Raw genomic sequence first — 26,011 nt, 5'->3', positions numbered from 1 at the left:
CCAGTATTGCTTAGGTGGTAACTCAATATGAGTGAAATACTAAAGGAACACAAGGTCAATGTCTCTTTACTTTGATAAGTGCTTTGATGAAAAACTCAGACAAAAATATGTGTGGATGTATTTGTTCTTTCAAAGCAAATGAATTGAACAGAGTGAAAAAAGAAAATTTTCTTCCCAAAGAAAAAAAGGCTATCTGTACATCCACAGTTTGAGATGAAAGTTAACACAAGGACAATAGTGCTTTCATTGGTGGTGCTCTTTCCCCATTATAGCTTGGCCCCACAATGATTCATTTATCAGGAATGTATTATGGGAGACAGTTTAAAAATATCCAAGTGATAGATATTCTTTTCCTGTTGTATTTAAAATAAATGGCTTACTGTAATACTGGAATTGCAGAAGAATTTAGTTCAGAACTTCTGGGAAAATGAACTTAATAAGCCCTTAAAGCATTCATCTATTTCTAAGTCTTTTTGAAGTTTTTTTAAAAAAAATGAAGCCTGTTTCAAATATCATTGTCCATATTTTTCAAACATTTTTGTGGTGAGTGACAAACACACATTTTCCTCACTGCTGGTCCATTTTTCAGATCTTTGTGTGTGTCAGAAATCTTATTTCTGAAATAAGAAGTCTATAGTTTTATCTGCTGAACACAAGTATTTGCAGACTGAGTCTCATTAATTAGACATCATGATAAAAATTAGTTTTACAAATGACTTGTGATATCTTTATGATGATTTCTGCTGCATTTACAAGTGTGTTTTCTTAGTTAAACCATACTAACCAAGACATATGTAGCAACACAGCAGTGTAGGAATATTCTGGGGAGAAGTCAGCTGTAATATTTAACAGTATGCCCCTCTGTGAGGATATATATCTTTCTGCCACTTCAAATTTTACTGTGTATCTCATTTGAAAGTGAAATCATGAGACAAGAGACTGACATTAAAGGTACACACTGTAGTGCTGGGAGCTGAGCCCTGTTAAGGCTGGTCCCACAGCAGCAGGCTCAGGCTGAACAGTGCCAGCAAGGCTTGGCCTGTCAGACACAAAGCTTTACTTCAGACATAAGGAAAGGGCAGCTCAGACCAGAAAGCAAAAGTAGTCCATTTTCCTTCAGATCACCCATCAGTCACTGGGGGATGAGTCCATAGAGAATAGGTAGGACTCCTAAGAGACAGGAATGCCCTATGCACATTTCTCTGCATCCCCTTCTGAAAGCCAGCCTGCCATACCTCCTGGACTGGAGAGTTACTGAAATTTCAGTCTTATTGCAATTCTCTGTGCCTAGGTTCAATGCAGAGCAAGGACCAGATGATTTGCTATTATCCTGAAGAACCCATACACTTTACTACCCTTTACACTTTACTACATTTTACTTCATAAAGGATTTAAGCTCCTTTACTGAGCAGACAACCAAAGCACTGGGAACTATGAGTCAAAATGTACAGCAGCTGGAGGGATCTGAACAAGGTGGGAGTAGGTCTCTGTGGGAGGGAGATTGGACATTTTGGGACAAACTACCAGGGAAGGAGGCAGGCTGAAGACACCAGAAACACTAAAGATGGCCAAGGCAGCAGAAAAATCAGAGAAAAAAAAATAGCATGACTTAAAGGCAGAGTTTGTAGGGAAAGAATTTTCAGGGGGAAAGCATTGGAGATATTAGAATTCAGCTGCATGATGGGCAAAGGGCTGGTCTCCCTTCTCAATTAATAAACACTCCTTGGACAGAGGTAGCTAAGGTCCAAGATCCCTGGCAGTGCTGGTTAGTGCTTAGATGATTGATCACCTGAGGACCCAGTGAGTTGCAACAGCTCAGCCTTGAGAAGACCTCATATTCATGACATATAAGCTCATCTGACTTGCTTTTTTTGAAGAGAGCACTGAATTAACTATGTTGACCTGCCAGCAGGTCCACAAGTCAGTAGCCCCAGCAAATAGTGCAGATAAACAGCTTGGAACAAGGCAAGGCTGACAGTGTCTTCACTTGGCTGTGCTGCAGTAAGATCAGGATGTGTGACCACAGCCTCAATATGATGATCAGCCACTCAGGTCAAAAAGCGAAATTACCTTTGGAGATGCTTTGTTGTTGTGTGCCCATCTGCTAAATTGTGAGAAAAGAAGCATGGTAGGTTTTTCTCCTTTATTTGATTCTTGAGAAAGAAAGGGACTCTATGTAATTTTTTTTTCTGATTACAATGTTCAAAAAATAAGATTCACTTCTCTTTATTAAGAAGATACAGTATAAATTATTAAAAAACTTCCTGCAGTTTTTTTTTTAAATGAGCCTGCATTCTACTGAATGTCCATCATCATCTAGAAGCTTTCACCTCCCTTTCAATGAAAGTTTGTCCTCTCTGGTTGCTCTTCTCTGTGGTGGAGAAGGTGATGACCTTTCCATGTGAATGTTGTGCTCCCTCTGTCACATTCAGGGCTCTGCATTGCTACTGTGGAGGCACCCAGGACAATTTTCCTTTCCTCAGCTTTCTGGATGTGTCATGTTTTTGTTCAGTGACCACATGTACCATGTCCCTACCATTTTGGCTTCTTTTTTCTTTTGGCATGTGTGCATTTCCCCCTGCAGCCTCAACCTATTCTGTTCTCATCATTTTCAGGATTATGTGGTGCTGAAACTGCAATTACTCAGACTTGCAGCAGAGCTGAGCACTACGTGGGGAGGACAGAGGGCTTAGGTGAGGCATTATGCTGAACTCTAAGGTTTGGAGACTTACAGGCCACCAGGGCATCTCTGGGACTTCTGTTTGTGTACCTTTTTTATTCTGGCTGAGCACTTTCTCCCAGTCAAGTTTTTAAAATTTCTTCTGCAGTCATCAGAGAAAAAATTTAGGGTTGTTTTTTTTTTTTTTATTTAGAGAAAAAAAAAAAAGACAAAAGGAGGTAGATTTAGGAATATTTTCACCAAATTACATAATTCCTCAAAGAAAGTTCTAGGCAATTGTTATCTGTAATGAGGAAATAATAGGAACAGAAAGACTTGTAGTGAGCTGATTGTGAACTCTTTTGTTGGTTAGAATGGCACCCTATGGATTTCAGATTGAGAGGAACTTTACCCTCCCAGAGAGATGCAAGGGGAGTTCTGAAGAAACTTTTATTTTTTGCTACTTGCTGCAAATTATACTTGATGATACTCAGAAAGAACTGTACTGGTTGGTGGCTGAATAAAGGTTCATATACATTAAGCTAATGTAATATGGTTTAGTTATATAAAGATGCTGAAAAATAAACTATCATACTCATCTCCCATGGCTTTATCAATGTAAAAAACCTTCAATATATGAAAAAGTTTGATTTTCAAACTTGTATGACTTGTAGTTTTGATCATTGCACTGTAATAATGATTTATCTTTTGTTTTAATAATGTCTGAAGCAGGTACACTGAAAATACAGGTCTTCTGTGGAATTAGGCTGTTTGTCCCTTTTATTGCAAAACTTCTGTTGGTCCCAGATTTATGGATCACTGTTGTTTTCTTGTGTTGGCTTTACTTGCAGTCAGGCTACTTGTGTGAACTTCTTTTCCTATCAATGGAAGGTAATAGAATTTGCTCAAGTATGAGCCATCTTGTCCTTCAGCAGATTTCCAAGGCAGGCCAGATGAATCATTTTTCTGGATACCTGCTTCTCTCTGCTGACAATAAAGGGAATCTAACAGAGCAGCTCTGATATATCGCATGCATTTTGTGTCTAAAGTTACTTGAGATGAGACCCACTTCCAGTGTTTGTGGAACATGTACACAATCTATCAACAGGAATTGGCTTCTGGGTGAGATGGAAGCTATGGGTATGTAACCTTCCAGTAGAGGTCTGTCCTTCAGTGAGGAAGTCTGCACAATCCTGTTGCCTACAGTCGTGACTTTTGTCTCTTCAGTAGGTTTGTTGTGTACCAACCAATGCCCTATGCAGAAAGGCTTCCTGCTACGTTTCAGGGGAAATAAAAAAGAGTATTTAGCCTGATTAATTTCATCAAGTGCATGGCACTCTTCCACAAAACTTCTCATACTTATTTTATTTAATTGGAAAAATCCTGGCATTTGCTAACATGTAGGAGCAGTAGCAGTAACATCTGACTTAGATGTCTGCCATAACTTTGAATAGCTGAACTTGGGGCACCTGCATGGTACCTAATCAATGCAAAGAATTATGTTGTGGGCTTAATTAAACAGTAACAGACAGCAACAGTAATGTTAATGCACACACAGTCAAAAAGACTAATTAATCTGACCTGCAACTTCCTCTATCATTTATTATTGAACATTTGAGAATACAGGAAAATGCATAATGGGCTAATCAGATACAGCCCTTTAAAATTAAAATATGGACTACATGAACAGAAGACCAAAACTGTAAGACTTGGACCATTCCTGTTTGAATCTTAATCAACACTGGCTCCTAAAGAAAATATGATCTAACTATCAAAAGAGCTAGATATTTTCTAAAAGTCACAGTCTTAAGAGTTCCTGCTAGCAATCAGGACATTCTGTTACCAATTCCATTCACAATTATCATTTTGCAGTCAGAATTGTTGCATTTTTTTCCCCACGTTATAATTTATAATACTTTTCATGGATTTTTTCTGCACTTAGACCTTCCTTAAGAAAATTAGACTATATCCAGTGGCTTGCATAACCCAAAGGTAATAATGAGAGAATTTGGAAGATGGCTTTCCATGGGATCTCTCAGGCTGGAAGTGATCTCAGATAAGCATCTGCTCTGAGTTAATAGAGAATTCAGCATTTAGGTCAGGTTGCTCAGGGCTTTGTTGGGTCAGATGTTTAAAGCCTCCATGGCAAAAACTACACAATTTCCTGGGCAGTCTGTCCCAGTACTTTGCTGTCCTCAGAATGATCCCTGGACAATTTGTTCCAGTTGGAACTTCTCTTTTAGTCTGGGACTGTTGTTTCTCATTCATCTACCATGCCTCAACATAAGAAGAATTTACATTCTTGTTAATTTCCCTGTGGATATGGACAGACTGCTGTAAGGTGTTCCCAAAGCCATCTTGTCTGTAGGTTGAACAACCTCTCTCTTGCAGCTTCTGCTCAGAGGGCAGGTGTGCCAGCCTTGACCATTCTGTTGGCCTTCACTCAACTCATGCCAATTTACCAATGTCTTGCACTGGAATCTAAAACCAAGAGTATTCAAAATGTGATCTAATGAATATCAGATAAAGGTGAGTAATCTATTTCCTTTGTCAATTGGCTGCAATATTGTTAACTCCAGTATGCCAGGACAATACTGACACATGCTTAGACACAAATATACATTGATGTACCAGACTATTTTGCTGTACCTCAAGGACCTGCAGACAAACAAATTGGTTTTGAGCCAAAAATAGCATCTTTGTCTAGACAATCTTGTATTTTTTTGTTAAAAAATATGTCAAACCTACATGACCATCTGACTTCAAACCCAACAAATCAGATAGTCTCACAGCAAGCAAATCAACTGTATAACATAAGTGCCAAGTTTATGTTTACTATGCAAGTATAAAATGACTTTGATGCTTCCACAGTTTTTTGGATAAAGGCAAGATATACCTGAAAAAAAAATCTCTCCTAAATAAAAAATAAAAAAAACCAAACAAAACAAACAAACAAAAAAAAAACAACCCAACCCCCCCCCCCCCAAAAAAAAACCTTTCCACAGAGTTGACCCTTATTAGTAGAAACTGGCTAAGAAACTGTTTAAAAGAAAAAACCCGGACAATACTGGATGAACTCTAATAACTTTAACAGGAGACCTGGCCCCAGATAAGTCACATATATATTAATTACAAAAGCACAGAAACAACCTTGCCCTTTATGGGTTGCAGCCATGGATTATTAAGGTAAAGATGATAAAAGGGGTGGATTGGGTAGTCAGAGAACACCCGAGGAAGAGGACATTGAGGAGGTAGGGGAGCCTCTCTTCTCAACAACCATTTAGTAATAGAAGGTAACAAACTCACCCCTCTTCTCTCTTCTACAGGAGTACGAAGAACCATTTGGAAATAGATGGTAAGAACCTTGCCCCTCTCTTCAAGTAAAAAGAGCCATTTGGAGATGGAAGGTAAGAACCTTGCACCCCTCCTCTCCTTCAGTACAAAGAGCCATTTGGAAATAGAAGGTAAGAACCTTGCCCCTCTCCTTTCCTCAAGTACAAAGAAGCATATGGAAATGGAATGTAAGTACATTGCCCTTGTCCTCTCTTTAAGTATATAATGCCATTTGGAACTGGAAGGTAAGGACTCTGCCCCTCTCCCATCTTCTCCTCCAGCTGAAGAGCCATTTGGATTTGGAAAGTAAGAACCTTGCCCCTCTCCTCTCTTTTCCTCTGGTGCAAAGACTGATTTGGATTTGGAAGGTAGGGACCTTGCCCCTCTCCTCTATTTACCTTGAGTACAAAGAGTCATTAGGAAAAAGTAGGTAAGAACCTTGCCCTTCTTCTCCTGAAGTACAAAAGATCATTTGGAAATGGAAGGTAAGAACTCTGCCCATCTTCTGCCTTCTCCTCAAATACAAAGAGCCATTTGGAAATGGAAGGATCAACCTTGCCTCTCTCCTCTCTTCTACTAAATTACAAAGAGACATTTGGAAATAGAAGGTAAGAACCATGCCCCCCCTCCTCAAATTCCAAGAGCCATTTGGAAATGGAATGTATGTACCTTGCCCATTTCCTCTCCTTGAGTATGAAGATTGTTTTGGAAATGGAAGGTAAGAATCTTCCTCTCCTGTCATATTCTGTCTTCTCCTATCCTCTCCAATACAGAGCGCCTCCTTCTCTCCTCTTTAGTATGGGCAGGTTCCTCCTCTCCTTCTCTTCTCTCCTCCTCAGCTATTTGGAAATGGGTGGCAAGAGCCTTACCTTGCATAAATTGAAGTTTTAAGCAGCTTGCACTTCTTAGGTTTTTGCTTTGGTAGCTACATTTATGCAAGGTATTCCTTAAAGAACTTCAGCTTTCAGCATATAAGTGTGTCCATGTTTAAAGACCAGATTTTTGTAGAAAGCTTGTTGAGCTTTGGCTTAACACAAACCATATATTCATTTATGTGGCCAATAGACACATCTATACCACATATAGGTAGTGGGGCTTTACGCAGTTTTCCCATCTTTCACGTACTTTTTCAGAGCAAGAGATAGATTTTCTGTTAAAACAACAGGTAGAAACTTAGTCACAGCTCTTAAAGTTCAAATATTTTCTGCAACTTGCACCCCTTTGAACCACCTAGATAAATTTCACCAAGTCATTAAATCAGGAGAAATGGGTCTTATTACTTCCCCTCTCTTCAGATTTTGATGTTACTTGATCAGCAAGTTTATAAATGTCAGAACATAAAATGGCAGCACTATTTATTTCTATCTTGAGTAAGGACCTCTGGGTTTATATCTGCTTGATTTTGTGGAAATGTGATAATTTAACTTTTCTATATCATAACATTTGAATTTAAATATAATAACATGCAGTAAATGTGTTTGCTGGCATTTGAGATAATTAAAAGCACTTTCCAAAAAAACACATATTTTTCAAATGCCACCTGAAAAACAATATTTGAAATAGAAGTTTTTGGCTATTTGAAGCACAAGTAGTGATAAAATCTTTGGGATTTCCCTAAGAATGAAATTTCACGTTCTGACTTGATGCTCTGATTTCCTGCAAGAGCAATTATCTTATAAAGCCTGCTGTCTATGCTAACTTATGCACCATTTTACTAAATAGATCCCATCAGTGAGACAGAAGAAAATATTTAAATCTTCTGCTCCAGTGCAATTGTCTTGGTTTGTTTCTTTTTTTTTTTTCAAAGAACACTCATAGGCATAGAATTTGCAATTATTCAAATAAATATTGGCACAGGTAATCCTCAGCCAGGTTGGAGACTCGCTATTGTAGATGCTACACAAACATCCAGTGTGTGTCAGGCTGTGCCCCAGAGCAGTCATAGTTTGAAAACATAGGATGCAACAGGTGGCTGACAAACAACAAGAGAAGAGAACTGAAGTTACCACAGAAGGCTTTAGTACAACTAATTAGTGCAGCTGAAAGCCCATTGGTGACAGCAATGAAGAAATGTTTTGAAAAAGACATAAAACTCAGTAACTCCTTCTGTTTGAGTTTCCCAATAATATACACAAACCTGCTGTCAGCAATACTGTACCAGGAATTGTCTTTTTTTTTTTTTTTGCAATAACGAGGCAGTATGATCTACCTTGCTAAGTAACCAGCCTTTGGAAGACTGTTGAGAGTTCATAAAGCTTTTCTGAAGCATGGACTATAAAATAATAATGAAATACTGGTTTAACAACACTACACCAACACTTTAGTGTGCTTAAAATTGTCAAAGAACCTAAGGATGAAGAGCTTATATTAAATTTTGTTTTCTTCTGTACAAATTAATCAAAAGAGTTTCTCTGCTTCTGGATGTTTTTGGACTATCAGATAATACTGAGATAGAAAGAGTAAAAAAGATTCCATGGCTACTGACCCAGGATTCAAGGTTTTATTATGTGGCCTTGAAGAGATACCATTCCATAGTTAGTAATGTTGTTAGAGGAGTTCCTGAGTGTTATGATTCAGTGGTAATTTACCAACAGCAAGTTAGACTAAAATTCTTCATGTTTCTTTACAGAAACAGACTGAAGAATATTAATGGGAAAAATAACTTACATCACCTTAAAATTCCTATTTCTATGCCATAGCTTAAAGTACCTAAAGAGTTGACATTTATCAGCCTTTATAAATTAAATCATTCTAGTGCTAATTTCAAAACAAAACAAGCAAAAAAACCACAACTGAACAAAAAGACCAAAAAACCTGAAAAACAATACCACCTGTTCTGTATTAGGGTTCCCATGTGATGCAAATGTAATCTCAAATATTTGATCCCATACCAGTAAAAAAAGGCAAAACCTCTTTAAACATATCTTCAAAACCTCTTTAAACATACCCATAAACATATGGGTGTGTTCACCCATTTAGTCATTCTAGATAGATATATTATGGTACTCTTCTAAGTGAATACAAGGTGAAGCATTCAACACTATGTAAGTGTCTAAATAAACTGCATTGTGTGATCTCATTTTAACAAAATTAATTTTATAAATGTCATGTATTTAAATATACACTAACCAAAACCTTAACCTATCACTGGTAAACAAATAATTTCTTTATTTTCTATGATTTAACATATAATTTTTTGCCAAAGCTATGTTAGAGGACTTCTGGAAAAGAGGTTTCTTAAGTGTCTCATAAATAAATATTTTCAGTTTATATCAAGTATTATTTTGTTCATATGCATGTGTATTTTCTCTTTAAACTAAAAAAAAAAAAAAAATGCATAATTTAAACTATTAAGTGTCACTTCAGCATAGTCTTTTGTCTGCACTGTAGCATGTCAATCAAAACCAGAATTCCTCAGCTAAATTTCTGCTTGAGAGCTGAAAACATAATGCTCAGATAATGATGTTTACAATATCATGAATGAGGGAGTTCTAAACAGAGCCTTACTGTAAAACTCAAGAGCAAGGAAAGGTTCTGCCCCTTTTTGTTCCCCTCTCCTGTCTCCATTCATCCAGAGGCTTAGAGAAGGGGTTTTCCTGCCAATTCTTTTCCAGCTGGTGAAGAGGCTGATGACTAGCTCTTCTTACAGTCTGCAAACTTATCAAGGTGTGGATATTATTTAAGTGTTACTCTTATCATCTTCTTCAAATAAAAAGACAAGATTCAACTTTATTTCTAAGAGGATATTTTGGCCTTGGGGATACGCTTTTCCTTTTCCTTCCTAATGGGCAGAACTGAATCTAGACCAGATGGAATTTAACTTTCATCATGCTCTGTGAAGTTATCATTTGCATAAGAAAGAATAAAAAATAATAATTCCATATCATCATTAATACTATTCACTTAGATTTCTTTGGCACTGATACTTTGGAGAAAATGATAAAGCTATTTGTTTCTGGAGATAATAATATGCAAGAAAATATGTATTGAATGTTTGTCTAAAGGAAGGAGAAAAATTCTGGCTCTTCAAATATTCTTCTCTTCATAACTTCTACTGTATTCCATTAGCTTGTCATATGACATCTGAGTGATCCCTGAATCTTTTAATAGTTGGAATTAAATAGAAAACTAAATCTGTAGTCACACTGCCTTACATGTTGTACAGTCTGTGACATTCCTTTAAAAAGAAAATAAAATATTTTAAAATGTATCCAAGCAGGGAAGATGTAAAAAACAAAAAGCTACTTGAGGAAGACTACAAAGAAGGGTATGACCATGTTTATCTCAACATTATATCAATTTTCAATATCAAATATATTTAATGTTTATGTCTTACATTGCTAGTAGCAAATAGACAAACATAAGTAGAGTATCTGTACATGTATTTGAGTTAAAAATGCTTATTATTCTATTGAGTAGTAGATTCATTTTACCCTGGAATTTCTGGGACTGTCATAAAGTATCCAAGATATCAGCAGGTCTCCTTCTGAGATAAAACTGTCTTTTCAGTCTCCATTAGTGTGACATTTTTGAACTCATTATGTTCATTATGATTCTGAATGAGAACATGTGGTTTTAACATATGATGTTTGATATCTGGCAAAGATAATATATACATTGATTATATGCCTCTGTGAAAAGAGAGGAGTTTACAGCTTTTTTTGTACTTTTAGGACCTGAGATTGTGCATGATTATAGCAAGGTTTTGCTTCTCTTCTTTTACTCTGCTGAAATTAAAAAGATAATATTAATCTCCTAGAAAACCTTGCAGATCAGGGCAGAGATATAACAATCAATGTCTATGGAGAGAATTTCCTGTAGTATGACTGAAACTAGAGTAAACTCATCATGAAAATAAGTAAACAGAATTCTGAGGCGTGTTTTGGGTTTTTTTCACGATGGCATACATCTCAGGGAGAGAAAACACATGGCTGCTTGGGTTTGGTTTTGGTTTCTAAAAGAAAAAGGACTTGATACTAAACACTGGTGTCTATTTAGACAAGATTGTTTTCTGAATATATTTTTTATTCTAAAAAGAATGGACATATGGACGTATTGAAGTCTAATTTGATGCTTTAAATTAGAATATTTTTTTAAATAAGTGGAACATAGCTTCAGCCTCAAAATGAAATATAAGAACAACAGAGGCAGTAATGATGAGTTACAGTGGACTGCAACTTGCTAGCATCATCCTGTGTCATAGATAGATTCTCTGCACTCTTTTTCAAATGTAGAAGTGTGGCCTTTGTTATTTGAAAGCTCTTGGCCAAGTGACAGGTTTCTACTTTATTTTATTTTACTTTTTTTAATTGTAGTTTATTATTTTACCATTCCCAATGAGTACATTTATTTACCAATTTGATCATTGTCTATTCCTTCAAAAGCAATTGAAAGTTATGCTCTTGATGTCATAGTAACTGGAGGATTAAGATTTATGTTCTGAAAACAATTCAGAATAAATACTGCTATTTCTAAAATAGCTATGCATCTATAGATTTTGTGAACTCCTGAACTCTCCTTGAGTTCTAAAATATTAAGTTCCCTCTTTGAACATAGTGTCAAACTGTAGCAAGAAAACAAAAGGAAACAAAAGGAAACAGAAATCTTCCTGAACCCCTCTTGACCTGTGGAATTTGTCCTTTAAGTAAGCATGAAATTCTCAAAAGTCATAAGGGGACAGCAAAGAGAGAAAAAAAAAAAAAAAAAAACTAAAGGACAAAACAAGATATAGGAGTATATTTATCTCTAAAGCATACTATGAAAGAATGATGTGCTGCCTGCTGTAAATATATGAATCACTTTTGTTTTCCCATTCTTGCAGTGAATTTGAAGGTCATTTGAGAGTCTTTGTCCTCACTGGAAATGAGATCCCAAAACTGCCCTAAAAGCAAGTTGTCTTGAAATACAATTTCTGTTCCCAAGAGAAAATTCCATAATTTTCAAATGAAAGTGTAGGTAAATGGGTGGCTTACTTACTGCATCTGCCACAGCATGGCATTTAGGGAGTTCATTGCTATAAACAAAGATAAAGAAAACTGCAGCTCCTGCACAGAGTGTTCCTAGTACCTCCAGATCAGCTTGTAGTGGTTTTCTGACTGCAAAAAACACTGTTTCCTGTCCTGAATTTTTTCTTCCTTACTTCATACACTACAAATGCAAAGCCATGAAATTCAGCTGAAATTATTTGGAGCAAGGAGAAAACCTAATTATTTTACACCTTTAGTTTGTTGAAAAATATCTGTTTTAGCAGGAAAAGAGCCTTACATTCATGTGCACTGTTAGTATACTAATGTATATAATTATATACAGAAGAAACAGATGATAAACAATATTTTTAATCAGGTAAATTTTTTCTGTTAAATAAATGCAGATAGATCTGTGATAGTAAGGCTTCTAGTAAGAATGCTACTAATGAGATCTTTATATTTTTATACCACTGTGATCATGATCAGCATAGCTTTCCTTACACCATATGTACTGGCATAGTATGTGACAAATATAAACTGATTAATATGAGATAATAGGTCTCGGGTGATTGTTTACCACACATCTTATAGTTAATATTTTCTAGAATTCCTTTCAGCCCACCCAGTCATTTCATTGATGATATTCCTTTGCCAATAGCTAACCAGGAAACAAACTTCAAAACAACAAACCAAAAAAAATTTACAGAATCTTAAGTTTTCTTTTTTAATTTAGTTTATTAAGGATTAAAATAATCTGAATATAGATTTCCTAGAAGCAACATCTAATCACAAGTTTAAAATAGGTTTCAATATTTGTCCTCCCTTAGCATTTCTCCTAAAACACGTCATTTTTTCTCATCCTTCTACTTATTAACAATACTTTTCACTGTGCATCAAACACAAGTCTGACAATGATAGAAAATAAAATGTATGTAAGTCTGACATGGAAATAAAATAAAATCACAAATTGTTCACACCATTGGTAGTGTAAAATAGAAGACTAAGCAATTACTGAGAAAAGTTATAACAGAAAATATTTTAAATATACTTGAAGCACAGAGCATCATGAGATATGTAAATCAAAGCTGATTCTGTTTCTTCTTTCCCTCTCTTGCTCATCCCAACCAATAGTGCACATATGAAAAAAAAAAAGAGAATGATGTTCTGAGTTTTTTAAAAATAGCAACACACACTCTGCTTATAATTTTTGCACCCTTCATTCTGTTTAATCCTTATCAAAGAGATCTCTATATGTTCCTGAGAGGGGGTCTCATTATTCTTTTGGCTAGCTTTTTTTTATTTGTCTATAAGACTTGAAACAATTTTCTTTGTAGGAGTTGTATTAATGTAGTTTTTTCTAGTTACAAACTCTTTGTGAAGACACATTATTTTTAATGTTTCTCTAAATAGTCACCAATCATTTTTTAATCATTAACTAAAAAGTAAGGCTCATCTGTGGTTTGCTTCTGGGTTTTTTGTTGTATTACAATCTAGCTGAGTAAATCTATTAGTTAAAAATATTTCATAGAGTCTAGACATCCCAGTGTTATCAAAGCTATACAAGAGGTAGCTCATGCTGAGATATTGTAATACAAAGTTGTGTATGAGTCTTTCTTTGCCTGGATGGCTTTGTTCAAATTATAGTAAAATTTGACAGGGGATGAAAAAATCCCATTTCCATAAGATAAATAATAATTTTATTTTAGATTTATGAAGTCTTTATTAACATAAATGGATGACATTTTAAAAGAGGCTATTACTAATTTGTGCAACAAAGAAAAGGTGCTTTATGCTTCTTTATATTTGAGAGTAGTACTCTATATGCATAAATCATGAGAGCATCAGTACATAGGTAAAGACACTGGAATATATTCATTTATGGTTACCCAAGAAAGCGCTGCAATGCTATTTTTATTTTGGACTTCCATGTTTCTTTTTATAGTACAACATTAATAGTAAATATCTAGATAGTGAATAACAGAAATTTAAAATGAAAAAGGATCAGAGCAGAATAGCTTCAAACATTCTCAGGGTAACTGTTTTGTGAGAAATACCTTCCTTTGTGTAAACTAAATTATATTAGCACGAGAATAACAGCTCAAAGGTTGGAAAACTATGGCATGTCTTTGCAAATAATAGAAATAAGGGAGTGTGGGAGGTTCCATTTAGTGTCTTAGCATGCTTTTTATGTTGCAGATCAACAATCCGCATCTTCATTTTAGTAGCAATTTTTCCACAGACCAGTGGAAAATTTTCTGACTACATCTGCTAATGCAGAGATCACTGCTGCAGTATATCTATTCATGTTTAGAACAAGAAGAAAATGAAAATAAAGATATTCTGGAAGCACAAGAACTAGGGAGCTTTACTTTAAGAACTTAAAATTATTCCTGATTTCTTTCTGACACAGTGATTTCCTGGAGCAATTTCAAAAACATCTTCTTGTTTTATTGTGATGCCCTCTATTGAAGATGTTGTTTTGTGAAAATTCAATTTGAAGTGGAGTTCAAAGCAAGGGGGAAAAGTAGATTAAATGAATGCATTTTCTCTAAATAGAAACTGTGAGTGATATGAAATTCCATTCATGATTGTTTTCCAATAAAGATCCATTAGTAAGGCAAAAAATGACAAAAAAACCGCATAGGAACACCTTAGTAACAGTGAAAAGATAGAACAATTAGGCTTTTATTGAGGAAATTCTACCTAAGACATGGAGATTCTGTTTTGCCTAACTGTGAGAGAAGCACTTCTGCTATTCATTGACTCTACCACTTGAAATGATGGGTTCTTCATTATTCAACCACAAGATATGTAAATTGAAGGAGGTGATACCAAAGAAGATAGATTTCAAAGTAAATAACTTGAAAGTATTTTAAAAAAATAAGAAAATGGGCAACTCAAACAAACATCTGATTGAAAATTATCACAAAAACCATGCTGTTGCTCATTAGCATTTTTAGTTATTTTCACCATACTAAAAGGTCTCTTCAGATACATACACAGTATCCAGATTTTTATTACAATATAAAAAATGTCTCTACCTGGCCTCTATTTATACGTTCAAGTGATTTTATATATGCAAGACTAGCACAGTGTTACCTAAATTGCAGCATGGAGTATTGCCTCTATTACTATCTTCTGTGTAATTTCAGGGAATACTCAACTGTGCTAAAATGCATATTTATTAGAGATCTTTGCCCTCTGCTCTTAATTGAACTGCTCTCTTAAAAATTAAATTTAAAAAACTCTGCATTCACTTTTGTTCTGCTGTAATAACAGAAAAAATTGCATTCACAGACAAGACACAGTTGACACTTTCTCCCTGTAATCAACTAATTGTGCAGTCTCTTCTGTGTTTTATGTGGTATCTTTAATAAATGAAGTAAATGAAATCTTGAGGTAATGAAATAGCAGAGACTGCTAGTGGCAGTCAGTCACAACCTGGACATAAAGATCTTCATCCTGTAGAAAACAAGTCCTGACAGGGCACTACTGAAGTGAACATTATTGTCATACATATGGGATTCAGATCAAGTTGCAAATAAACAGTCAATATAGAAATATAAAAGTCATATGACAATAGAAATAGCGCCTTGAGTGGTATTTGTAATCTATATATTGACTACAAATTGCACAGGTGGAGCGAAGTGCAACCTGCTGTTCTCTCTAGAATGAATTGGTAAATGAATTGTACGACCTGACAAATTATAATGTACAAATAGATCAGTTGTTATATTAATGGCATCAAATAGTCAAATAACATCTTATTTTTCACTTAATATTCCTCTTTTTTTTTCAGTTTGATCTTACCAGTGGAGTATTGATTTTCAGCTACTTGACTGAAGGGGATGGTCATACGGTGTTATTGTCACTTTGACATTTGCTCTGTAAGAAGGATGAGTGGTAAAGATTTCTGGTCTGAACTTTGATTAAAAGGGAGTCATATGTCAATAACAGTCACATGGTTTCAAAACAAGTAAAATCAAACTCCTAGAAGGATTAAATACTGAAATATTTAAAACAGCAGATGTCTAGCTTGATCCCTAGACACAGCTATAATTCAATGACTGAACAAAACTGAGGATAGTGTGTTGGAATAAAAAGTACTGAGCAACGGTACTCAATACCTCATCAGAGGTTTCAGCTATATCGCACATTATTTATTAAACTGTCAATCTGCCATAACTACAATAGCATTAGACAGAGTTCCACAGCAACCAGCTCAGGATCATTTGGGAGTGCTGTAAGTCTTGAAATCATTAACCAGATGCTTCAGGGTAAGGCAGTGGCTGCCAGTAAAGTCAGTGATAATTCTGACTAATTCTGACTAAATACAGACATCTTTTTTCTTTTCACACCAGAGAAACTGGTAATCACCGTATGGAATAAAGTGGCAATATATTGGGAGTTTAAAATGGAAATGTCATCCATCCCTACAAGCATGATAGTGACAGTGAAAAGCACTGTTGTTTCTCTCAGGCTTTGAAAATGTCCTTGACAGAATAACAATCAGAAGAATCTGTTGAAAAGAGTCCTCCCTAAAGGTAATCTGAATAGTGAAGACCACACTGATGCAATTTTCAGCTTACAGGCAAAATCAAGATATGTTCAGAAAATAAAGTCAGAGTCTGTGTATGCTCCTTGCCTCTAACTAAATTCATTAGTATTGGGATTCCTCAAAACCATCCATAGAGGTTTCTGTTCAGGCATCTAAATGGCTGCTCATTTTAAATTTGGAAGTTTTAGCAGCAAAGGTGAAATATTTAGAACTAATTTTATTACCTAAAATAACCAAACAAGGCAGTTTTTTTGTATAGATTTAGTTTATTATTGTATGGGTTAAAGAACAATTATCATATCCATATATGGGAAAGCATGCTATTCATTACAAATGGTTTTTATCTCAGAAGAGTCTTATTGTTAGCAGTAAACATGATAAACCCATTGTAAAAATCAAAATTTAAAGTCAGTTCTAATATCACAGGAATACCAAATGAGACATGGCTAGAAATGGAGTCACACAGAGGACAGCAGAAGTCATTACAGTTCCTGGGAAAAGCAGCATAGCTGGGATGAAGATATGGGTCTTTGAACCTGAGAAGTAAGTACCCTGCAATTGCTCCTACCACTTTTCTATATGTCTGAGTCTTTTTTAGAGCAGCCACATCAGATAGCCACCCACAGGCTGGCTTTGTGCTCTTGGTACAAAATGGTTAAATGCATTAAATAGTGAATCTCAAAGCTTTGCCTATAGCTGGAATCAAAGTAACGCTCCTGTGAACTGACTCCTGCACCAGACATCTGCTGCATATATCAAATAACCAACCATCCATAAGCATTTTTTTATGGACAGTTTGAATACAATGAATGGTTAAGACTGACCCATTAAACATTACTGAGACATTCTCAAGGTAAATCTTCAGTCATAGAACATCAGCCTCACACCATGAGATATAATTAAAGGTCATCTGCTATGGCAGAGAACATATGCTGATGTTATCAAACATATGGAGAAAAAAAAGAAAATTACACTGAACACAAGGCAACAAAATAAAATAGTGTAGGCATGATGCTGCATCTGTTGCATCCCTAGATGGGAGTGTGCTGCAAAAATTTAACAGAAACCCCACAAGTAAAACTACCCATGTTTTAAGTTGACAGGGGAAGTTTTTGATGGTATAGAATGTGTCATCAGTAGTAAAACACCTTATCAAAACCTGAAAAATGCTGGTATCATTGTGAACACTCTACTGGCAATATTACACTACCAAAACAAGCAAGCAAACAAGTAATTAGTTTCAAATTATATCTACTGAAATACAGTAATCCCTGAGAAGGCTTCCCACAAATCTCAAGACAATTTTCCACTGTAATTTCCTTTAAGGGAAATTACCCTGTTAGTGTGTTTCAACACCAAAAATTATGAGATTGTTTTTAACAACCACAAAGTAGATCAGCTGCATATGTAGCAGCTTTGTCATCAGTTTCACAGATGTTTGCAAATCTTAGCTGTCCCAGCTCTTTGATGGGTATTCATGTAGTCTGAGGGACTGAATTGCACTTCTCTCTGTTGTATTGGTATGACATTACGTGGTGTCAGGAAGTTATGAGGATGGGCAAATACATGAGGAAAGTGCCCTGGGAGCATAGGGGACACCATGACAGACCAAATTCGGATCTCACCAAACAGAGGTCCAGTCCCCAGTACTTGATCAAGGAGGGCAGGGAAAGATCAGTGAGTGAAACTAGGTTAGAAAAGGTCCTGGGTTGGCTGGGCAGGGTCATGGGGATAAGCAAGTTGTGGGTGTCTGGGCCAGCATTGGACATGTACAGAACAACCCAGGAAAGAGCCAGGACAAAGGGCCTGAACTCCAGTACAATTCCTGCAGGGGAAATATTGGCGCACAGAGACTGCTCCCAGGCCTTGTCCCAGGCTACTTCACGGTAAAGCTGGCTCTCACCACCTGCATCCCAGCCTTGGGAGAAGGACAGAGCTTGAAAAGCCTGTTGGTACGTGGCCGCATTTCTGAACTAGATGGGACTTGAAACTTTACCTCAACATAATCCCAAATGAAATGTTACTGCTTTTGTGAAGCTTGTAGATAAGTCAATATTTGTCATTACTGGAAGCAGAAAAGAGAAGGTGTGACTGTATGATTCTATAACCCATGTGAATATAAACCAATTCTTCTTACTATTAGTCCATGCAAAAATTGTTCCCCTATCATAAGCCTGCAGAGGTCTAAACTACTGAAAGCTAGCACTGCCTCCTTCCACTAGAAATAATTTTATATTGTTGAAAATACTCATGAAGGGTAAAACAATATGAGAAAATTTGGTGTCTTGAACACAGACTGTATTAAATGTGAGAATATGACCTACATACTTCATCTAAAACACAGAATGTTTGCTCAGGTGCTTTTTAACTTTATCCAGATATAGCTGAATTGCATTTCTCAGCTACCAAGTATACTTGCTGGGTGTGTGAAAAACATCTCCCATGTTTATAATTGAACACACAGAGGGTCTCAGGAGTCTGTTTACCTCTGCCTTAAAGGTCCTCTTAATAGCAGGCTTTAGTTAAGAATTACAGGACCAAACTCAGTCTCACAGAGTATATGTAGTATTTTTTATTGAACAAATCTCAGATGTTCCAAATAATCCTATGTGTAGAGAAAAGGAGGCTCAGACTTTGAATTTTCAGTTCACTCTTAATTTAGAGATACCAAAGGAATAAAAGCAATGTTGAAAAATTGAGCCAATGCCATCCATTTTAAATTCCTTCTGCACATTTGAATTTGATGTCTCTTTGTCTTAACCCTACCAAAATATTTATATGCTGTATATAAAGTTCAATTCTGAATACAGTGGAACATCTTGTTCAGTTGTAACTGAACATAGAATCACAGACTCATTAAAGTTGGAATAGACCATAAAGACCATCAAGTCCAACCATTAACCTACTACCAACTGGTTAAGATGAAAATGGATTTCAATACTGATCAAAATCACAAAAAAAGTCAGTCTAAAATCCCTTTATTTCAATGAATAGCAAGCAGTCTTGGTATAAGGTTTTGATGATATCTAAAAATCCCATTATAAAGTAAGTAATTGCCTAATAAAAGAAACCTAGAAATTGAGACAATAGTGGAATTATCATTATATATGTATAAGAAGAGTCAAATACTTATGCCTTCTCATAAGATACCTATAGGGGTTTTTTGTGTTTTTTATCAGTCATTGAATATACAGAATGTCACCAAAGTATTAGGAAAGATTACCAGCTACTTCAGAATCAGACTATTGTTAAGTTAGGGATGATGTTGTAGAAAAGTAGTTTGTTGTCCAAAAACAAGTTACTGCACACTGCATGGAATGGGAAAGAAGCTGATTTCTGATAATGAAGTACTGCTTCTTAGATAGTCAAACCATAAATGACAGATGTCTGAGGAACATCACTTCACAACAAAATTCAGTATACAGCATCCATGATGAAATACCTCGTAGTGCAGTTCCATTGACTGGCAAACAGGTTATGAGAATTGAAGAATTTTCAACATAGAAAGAGCAGTCATCAGTCTCTCTCCTTATTGAAGTTTCTTAGTTTAAGCCCTGAATAATCAAGCAGGCCATTAAAATTGGTGGTTAATAATAACAATTTGAAAAGCTCATGTGGAAGCAGATAGTGCTTCCATGTGACTGTCTGCTTTGTATATGCCCTGGTATCAATATACTGTGAGAACAGCATATGGTTCCTTTGATGGAAAGTAATGGAAAATGACAGACTGTTTGAAGATGTTGTGGTGCCAATTTCATGAATAATGCATTAGGGTAACAGGTATATCAGTGCAGTTTAATAGTCTGCAGCCTCCAGAGATACAACATCAGCATACAGAGGAATTATCCTTGTACTAGGGCCACCTGACACTTATCTTTTTTCTCCTTGATTTATTTGATTACAACTACACTAAAATATGTCTTTAAAAAACAGTCAGAAACAAAAATGTTATCCTCTGAGTCAGAATTAATTTAGTGTGCATGTTTGCTGCAATTTAACTTTTAATAATAAGCACAAATTTCAAAATCCCCTTTCTCTGTTTTAATTGAACATAGGTTTTAGAGCTCAAAATTTTATAGTAAGAACAATTTTATGGTTGTCATGCATACACTGAAATAATTTTCTATAATGTGAAATGCCTTTATGCCATTTCAAATGATACAGCACAGTACACATATACCAAAATTGGTTTTAATTTGATTATTTTCCTATACCAAAAACAAGTCTAAGAATAAATTGAAAAAAACCCTGTCTTGCAGAATGTTGCTAAAAGATTTTGCATAAAGAATGTGCTGATTTTAATTTAATGATAATAGAAAAGCTCTGTGAAAGAGATTTACACTTAGGGACACATAATCCTCTTGGCACTCAGGTCTTACATTATGATGTCACGACTCCATAGCAATGAATATGAATTAGAATAAATGACTTGAGACACAGGATTACAGTCCCAGTACCCACACTTTTACTCAAGAAAAGATGCCTATGTTTCTGAATTAACACTTTCGTTTTCTACCTGACAAATGAGCTACAGTGATGTATGTCCCAAGTTTCAACTTTATGAATCTTTTCTGATTGCTATATCTCTGCTTCTGAAAAGACATCTTGGCAGATATCACTTTAAAAAAAATGCATGATGGATTCTTTTAGATAGCATTCTACAAGTCAAAAAGGCAGTGAGTATTTTGTATGTGTGTGGACATATGTTTATATGTATTCACATAAATACACATCCTACAAATAAGAAAAAGCAATGGTAATCTAGGATGAGTTAATGTAGGAATTATTTTTGAAATGTGAAATAAAGTGGTCTAAAAAAATCAAGTCAGTCATCACAAACAAGCTTCTATAGAACATGGCTGCTCATTAAATGAAATATTCTGTGTTATAATAATCTGTTCTGGTCCTTCCACCCTTTCTTCACTGCAGTTATAATTGCTTGTATGAATACTTCATGTTGTGCAGCTCTTAACCAGTATATGTAAAAGTCCATTGTAATAAGTTGAGGCCAAATTGCTATATTTTACATTTATAGCAATTTCAGAACATCTAGGGTTTGTAACTCTCAATTCTTAGAAGCTCAAATACTGTCATTCATTATTGGAAACATAATGTTTCTTATGATGAAAGTATTTCTTATTCATACAGTTAGTAATATTCTAGTCTTATTTTTCGTGTTCCAATGTATTATTCTTCACGAAAGTTTATCCTTCCTAAACTGGCCTTTGTACATATATTTCATTCACACCTGGGAAATTTTGAATGCAGAAACGGTGATTTCAGTAATAATCTGCAACTTTATATTTTTTTTCCACAGATTGTATAAACATGTGGAGACCGTTCAGCTACTCAATCAGTTTGAAACCATCCTTTTATTAAAACCTCCCTTGTCAGCCCCATCTAACACTCAAGTACCCTCTATCATTTGTATGTCAGCCATTTCTGACAGAACTGTAGTTGATTTCTATTGTTATTGTTTTCTTTCTTGGCAATAAAGATTTTCTAATGCTAATTTTCTACCAAAATATTTTTCTACCACAGCACGTACAGGAGTGGTTAGCCTGGAGGACTATCTTTGTTAGCAATATTTCATACCACTTAGTTGATTCAGAATAATTGCAATATTCTTTCAAATCTGATTTTTCTATTGTATTAAGGGAACAAATCAACAAGGGACAGATTGAATTATTTCCCCATCTATTGTGTTGGTTCAGTTTCTGAAATTTTAAAATTACTACAGAATTGTGTCACGTGCCTGAACTTATTCAACAGTAAGAAAAAAAAGCCTGAGTATCAATTGCATCTTCCATTGATGCTAAAGCACATAAAACTGGTGCAATGAACAGTTAGCATCAGAATAGCTGAAAAAATTTAAAGTATGATCAACTGTTCGACAACAGTTGCTTAGCACATATCCTCCATATACTGTGCATGAATATCAGAAGAAAGAAACAAGAATGCAAAACATAGGTCAGAGTGTTCATGGGACCGCAGAGCTTAATACAAGGAATTCTGCCAGGTCAGACTGAAGCATGGGGTCAAAAGCTAAAATTGCCAATCTGGAGTTTGAGATAAGAGAAAACAGTTTTCCTAGGGCAACCTTACATCAATTATAAGCTACTTTAAAAATATTGTTATGTGGAGCTTTACTGTTGAAACTCTATTTTCTTGTTGGTTTAGAATGACCAGCAACAAGATAGAAAATTCTATGCACAGTGGACTTCATTTGAAATCCCCTGCAAAAAGTCACACACCCACCTATAACAAAGTTATATTAAGTTTCAGGCATAAATAACAGCAGAGAAGAATGTAGATGTCTTCTGACAGAAGAATTACGAACCTATTCCCTTCTGTTAATGACTACTGAGGTGTGCAATATCACACAGACCACTTGTCATGATGTGGACATTGCTGATTCACATTGACAGCCTGGGCCTACCTCAAAGATTGCCATTCTTTGGTTACAAGTTCACAAACTATCAAGGGGGATTCTTCAGCTCCACGTCTCTGCATGGAAGCCTGTATGCAGAGACCAGAAGGAAGTTGATGACATAACCACCAGAGCTGGTACAGGCATTGGTAATTCTAAACTTGTGTCAATACATTGCAAGCATCGATGATTCATTGCCAACCAAACAGTGGTCAGAACAACTGCAGGAACTTTATATGCCTTACTGCTGTGGGAGGGCTAAAACAGCCCTTTGCACTGCCCTTGGCGGTTCTGAAGGCAGATGTGGCAGGAGTGTATGGAGAAGCATTAATTTCCCACAGCAGGCCAGCATGGAATTGTCCAGCAAAGCCGAGTGACCAGCTGGCTCTAGTAGCTCTTCTATGTGTTAACACACAACCATCTGACATTTTCTCACCTGGGTAATTCAATAGCCCAACAGAAACTGGAAATATTGTTATCTGCTCTGCTCAACATCCTTATTTAGTTTTACCTTATCTTAATGTACTTTTTGTCTTTACCTTCTCACTTCTGGGTGCAAGGGTAGTCAGAGTGTAGATGGCCTGAATATCTTAGCTTTCAATGTGTCCTACAGCAGGGAGGAGACTGGATGGGAAGAGCAGGGCAGCCCTTCCTTTAACACCAGGAAAATATGTGGTAAGATGAAAAGTCTTAAAGATCCATGAAGAAACAATGAACTGCTCTGTTGCTTGTACAACAGCCTCTCCACAGCCCTCTGACTCTCAGGAGCAAAGATTCCTGTAAGGACTGCAGACATAGACTCTTTCTTTTGTTGACTATTTCCAGGGATGACTGATTGAATAGGAACTGTGAATAGTATGATTCATCATCTGATGAATATCCCTTATGCTTTCCTTCTCACTGTGGCATAGAGGCCACAGCTGCAGGGGCTGCACAAGAAGGTTGAGCTGCCAAAGATATTCCAGCAAAGAGAGGATTTAATGAGGCTGGGTTATGTAATGTGAAGGAGAGGAGTGCCAAAGAAAGATGACTGAGATGCCCTGTGGAAATGTCACTGTCTCACTAGTCTTCACCAGTTGAAGAGGGAGCAAAGAGTTCCTGCCAGAGCAGTGGGAAAGGCCTTTGAGTACCGTAATCTGTCATGCTGGAGAAGGGGAGAACCTTAATTCCTCTTTTATCCTCAGCATCCAACACCAATGTTGAACAAACTGGTTCTAGTTGGCTAAAAGCTATGAACTGGGATTCCGGCACAATTTGAATCAAGTTATGTTGGTGTCTTCTTAATCTATCCCAAAGTTATATACAAATACTGGAAAGCCAAACACTTAGCAGAAGGGGCCTTTTTAACCAGAATAGAATAAGTCATTGATAGGGCCCAGGGTTCTGGACAGCCTAGGGGGAAAGCCAACCTTGCCTTGCAGTATGCACCCCCTCAACAGGATGCAAGTGTTGTGGATGGGTGTTGTGACTACTTTCTTCCCTTTTAAATGAGCCCAGCTGCACACCAGCAATCAGGAGCTGATACATTAAGGACAATGGTGCAATGACTAGTGGCCCAGGGAAGCAACTGTGGTTTTCCTTTGCCATTGGGAACATCTTTTCCTTAAACTAGAAATAGCTTTGTTCTCCTTTCTTTTCACACCTGCCAGAAGAATGTTGAAATCCTACATACAAAAAAATCTTTCAGATTTTTCTTAACATGGCATGACAAGAATGATAATTTCCTTAAGATATTTTCAGTTCTCTGAAAATGAAAACTGAAGTTTATCTGGTTTTTATTGTTTGGTGTTTGATAAGGCTTTTTTTGAGGGGGGAGAGATAAGTAGAAACAAAATAGGAATAAATTAAAACAGAAAGGAAAAACAGAATTGAAGTTGGAATATATATATATAGGAAACAATTTTTCTTAGTGTTTTTGTTTCACCAATAAGCAATTTATTAAAAGATTTCTTTCTATGGACACATCTTGATAGACTAGACCAAGCAATTGTGGTTTCAACATTTGGGAGGGAAAAAAAAAAAGAACAAAAGAAAAATAAAATGTTTATGACCCTAGCCTCCTTTTCTCTTCTCCTAATACCCAAATTTAGTCTTATTAGAGGGTCTCTGTACTTTTACTTACACATAACCTCATTAGTGAGTTCATTGTTGTATAATTTATACACTTTGACTTGGAATTACACAAGATTTGTTAATAATGAAGATGTCAAAAATTGGGAGAATTTTCCTAACCTCTGGAAAATATTTTTAAGAGAAGCAGGTAATTTATTTCAGGATTATGTGGTGATAACAACACTAGAAAAGAGAAAGCAGACAGGATGAAACAAGACACAGAAATGGATGTAACAGGATAACATGAAGAGGCAAGTTAGTTTTCAACTTTAGAAATATGAAGGAGGAAGATAATAGGGAAAGGTAAGAGACAGCGCAGAAATTGTGATTGAAGAGATGTGTGGATTGCAATTAGTGAATGGTAATTAAGGTGATGAAAGACTGCCTGTATGTATTTAACACAGTCACGAAAACTATACACTAAAATTTTGCATGGGTTGAAGTATAGCTAAGGGCAATTGAGAACATGTACAATAATTTGTCAAACAAGGACAGAGAGGAAAAGATGTAAAGTACACATGCAAGAAATCCTTTGGTGTAAAAGAGTTTACCAATGGCTCTTCTACTACAACGACTGGTCCAGGAAAAATCTGGCACAATATGACCATAATTTGCAAGGAAAGCATGAAGCCTTATTTGGCCAGACCTATTAATTAATCATTACAAATCGATTCCTGTAAATAATATAATTCTCCCCTTACTTTTTGGAAAGCAGAACAGCTCAGAGCACAAAAATGCACTAGCTGCATATTTTGAAATTATCATACTAGAGGTGAAAAAAAAAGCTGAAATTAATATTTGGAGTTAGTGGTTGGACTTTGTGGTTTGTTTGCTTAGGGTTTTTTGGGGAGGTGGTGAGGGGTTTTGTTTGTTCAGGGTTTTTTTGGATTTGTTTGTTTGTTTGTTTTTTCTCACAGGAGTTGTAGTTATAATCTTGTCTTTGGGTACCAGTG

The sequence above is a fragment of the Lonchura striata genome, chromosome 1 (assembly GCF_046129695.1).
Source record: "Lonchura striata isolate bLonStr1 chromosome 1, bLonStr1.mat, whole genome shotgun sequence".
NCBI lineage: Eukaryota > Metazoa > Chordata > Aves > Passeriformes > Estrildidae > Lonchura > Lonchura striata.
This window is presented reverse-complemented; position numbering follows the sequence as displayed.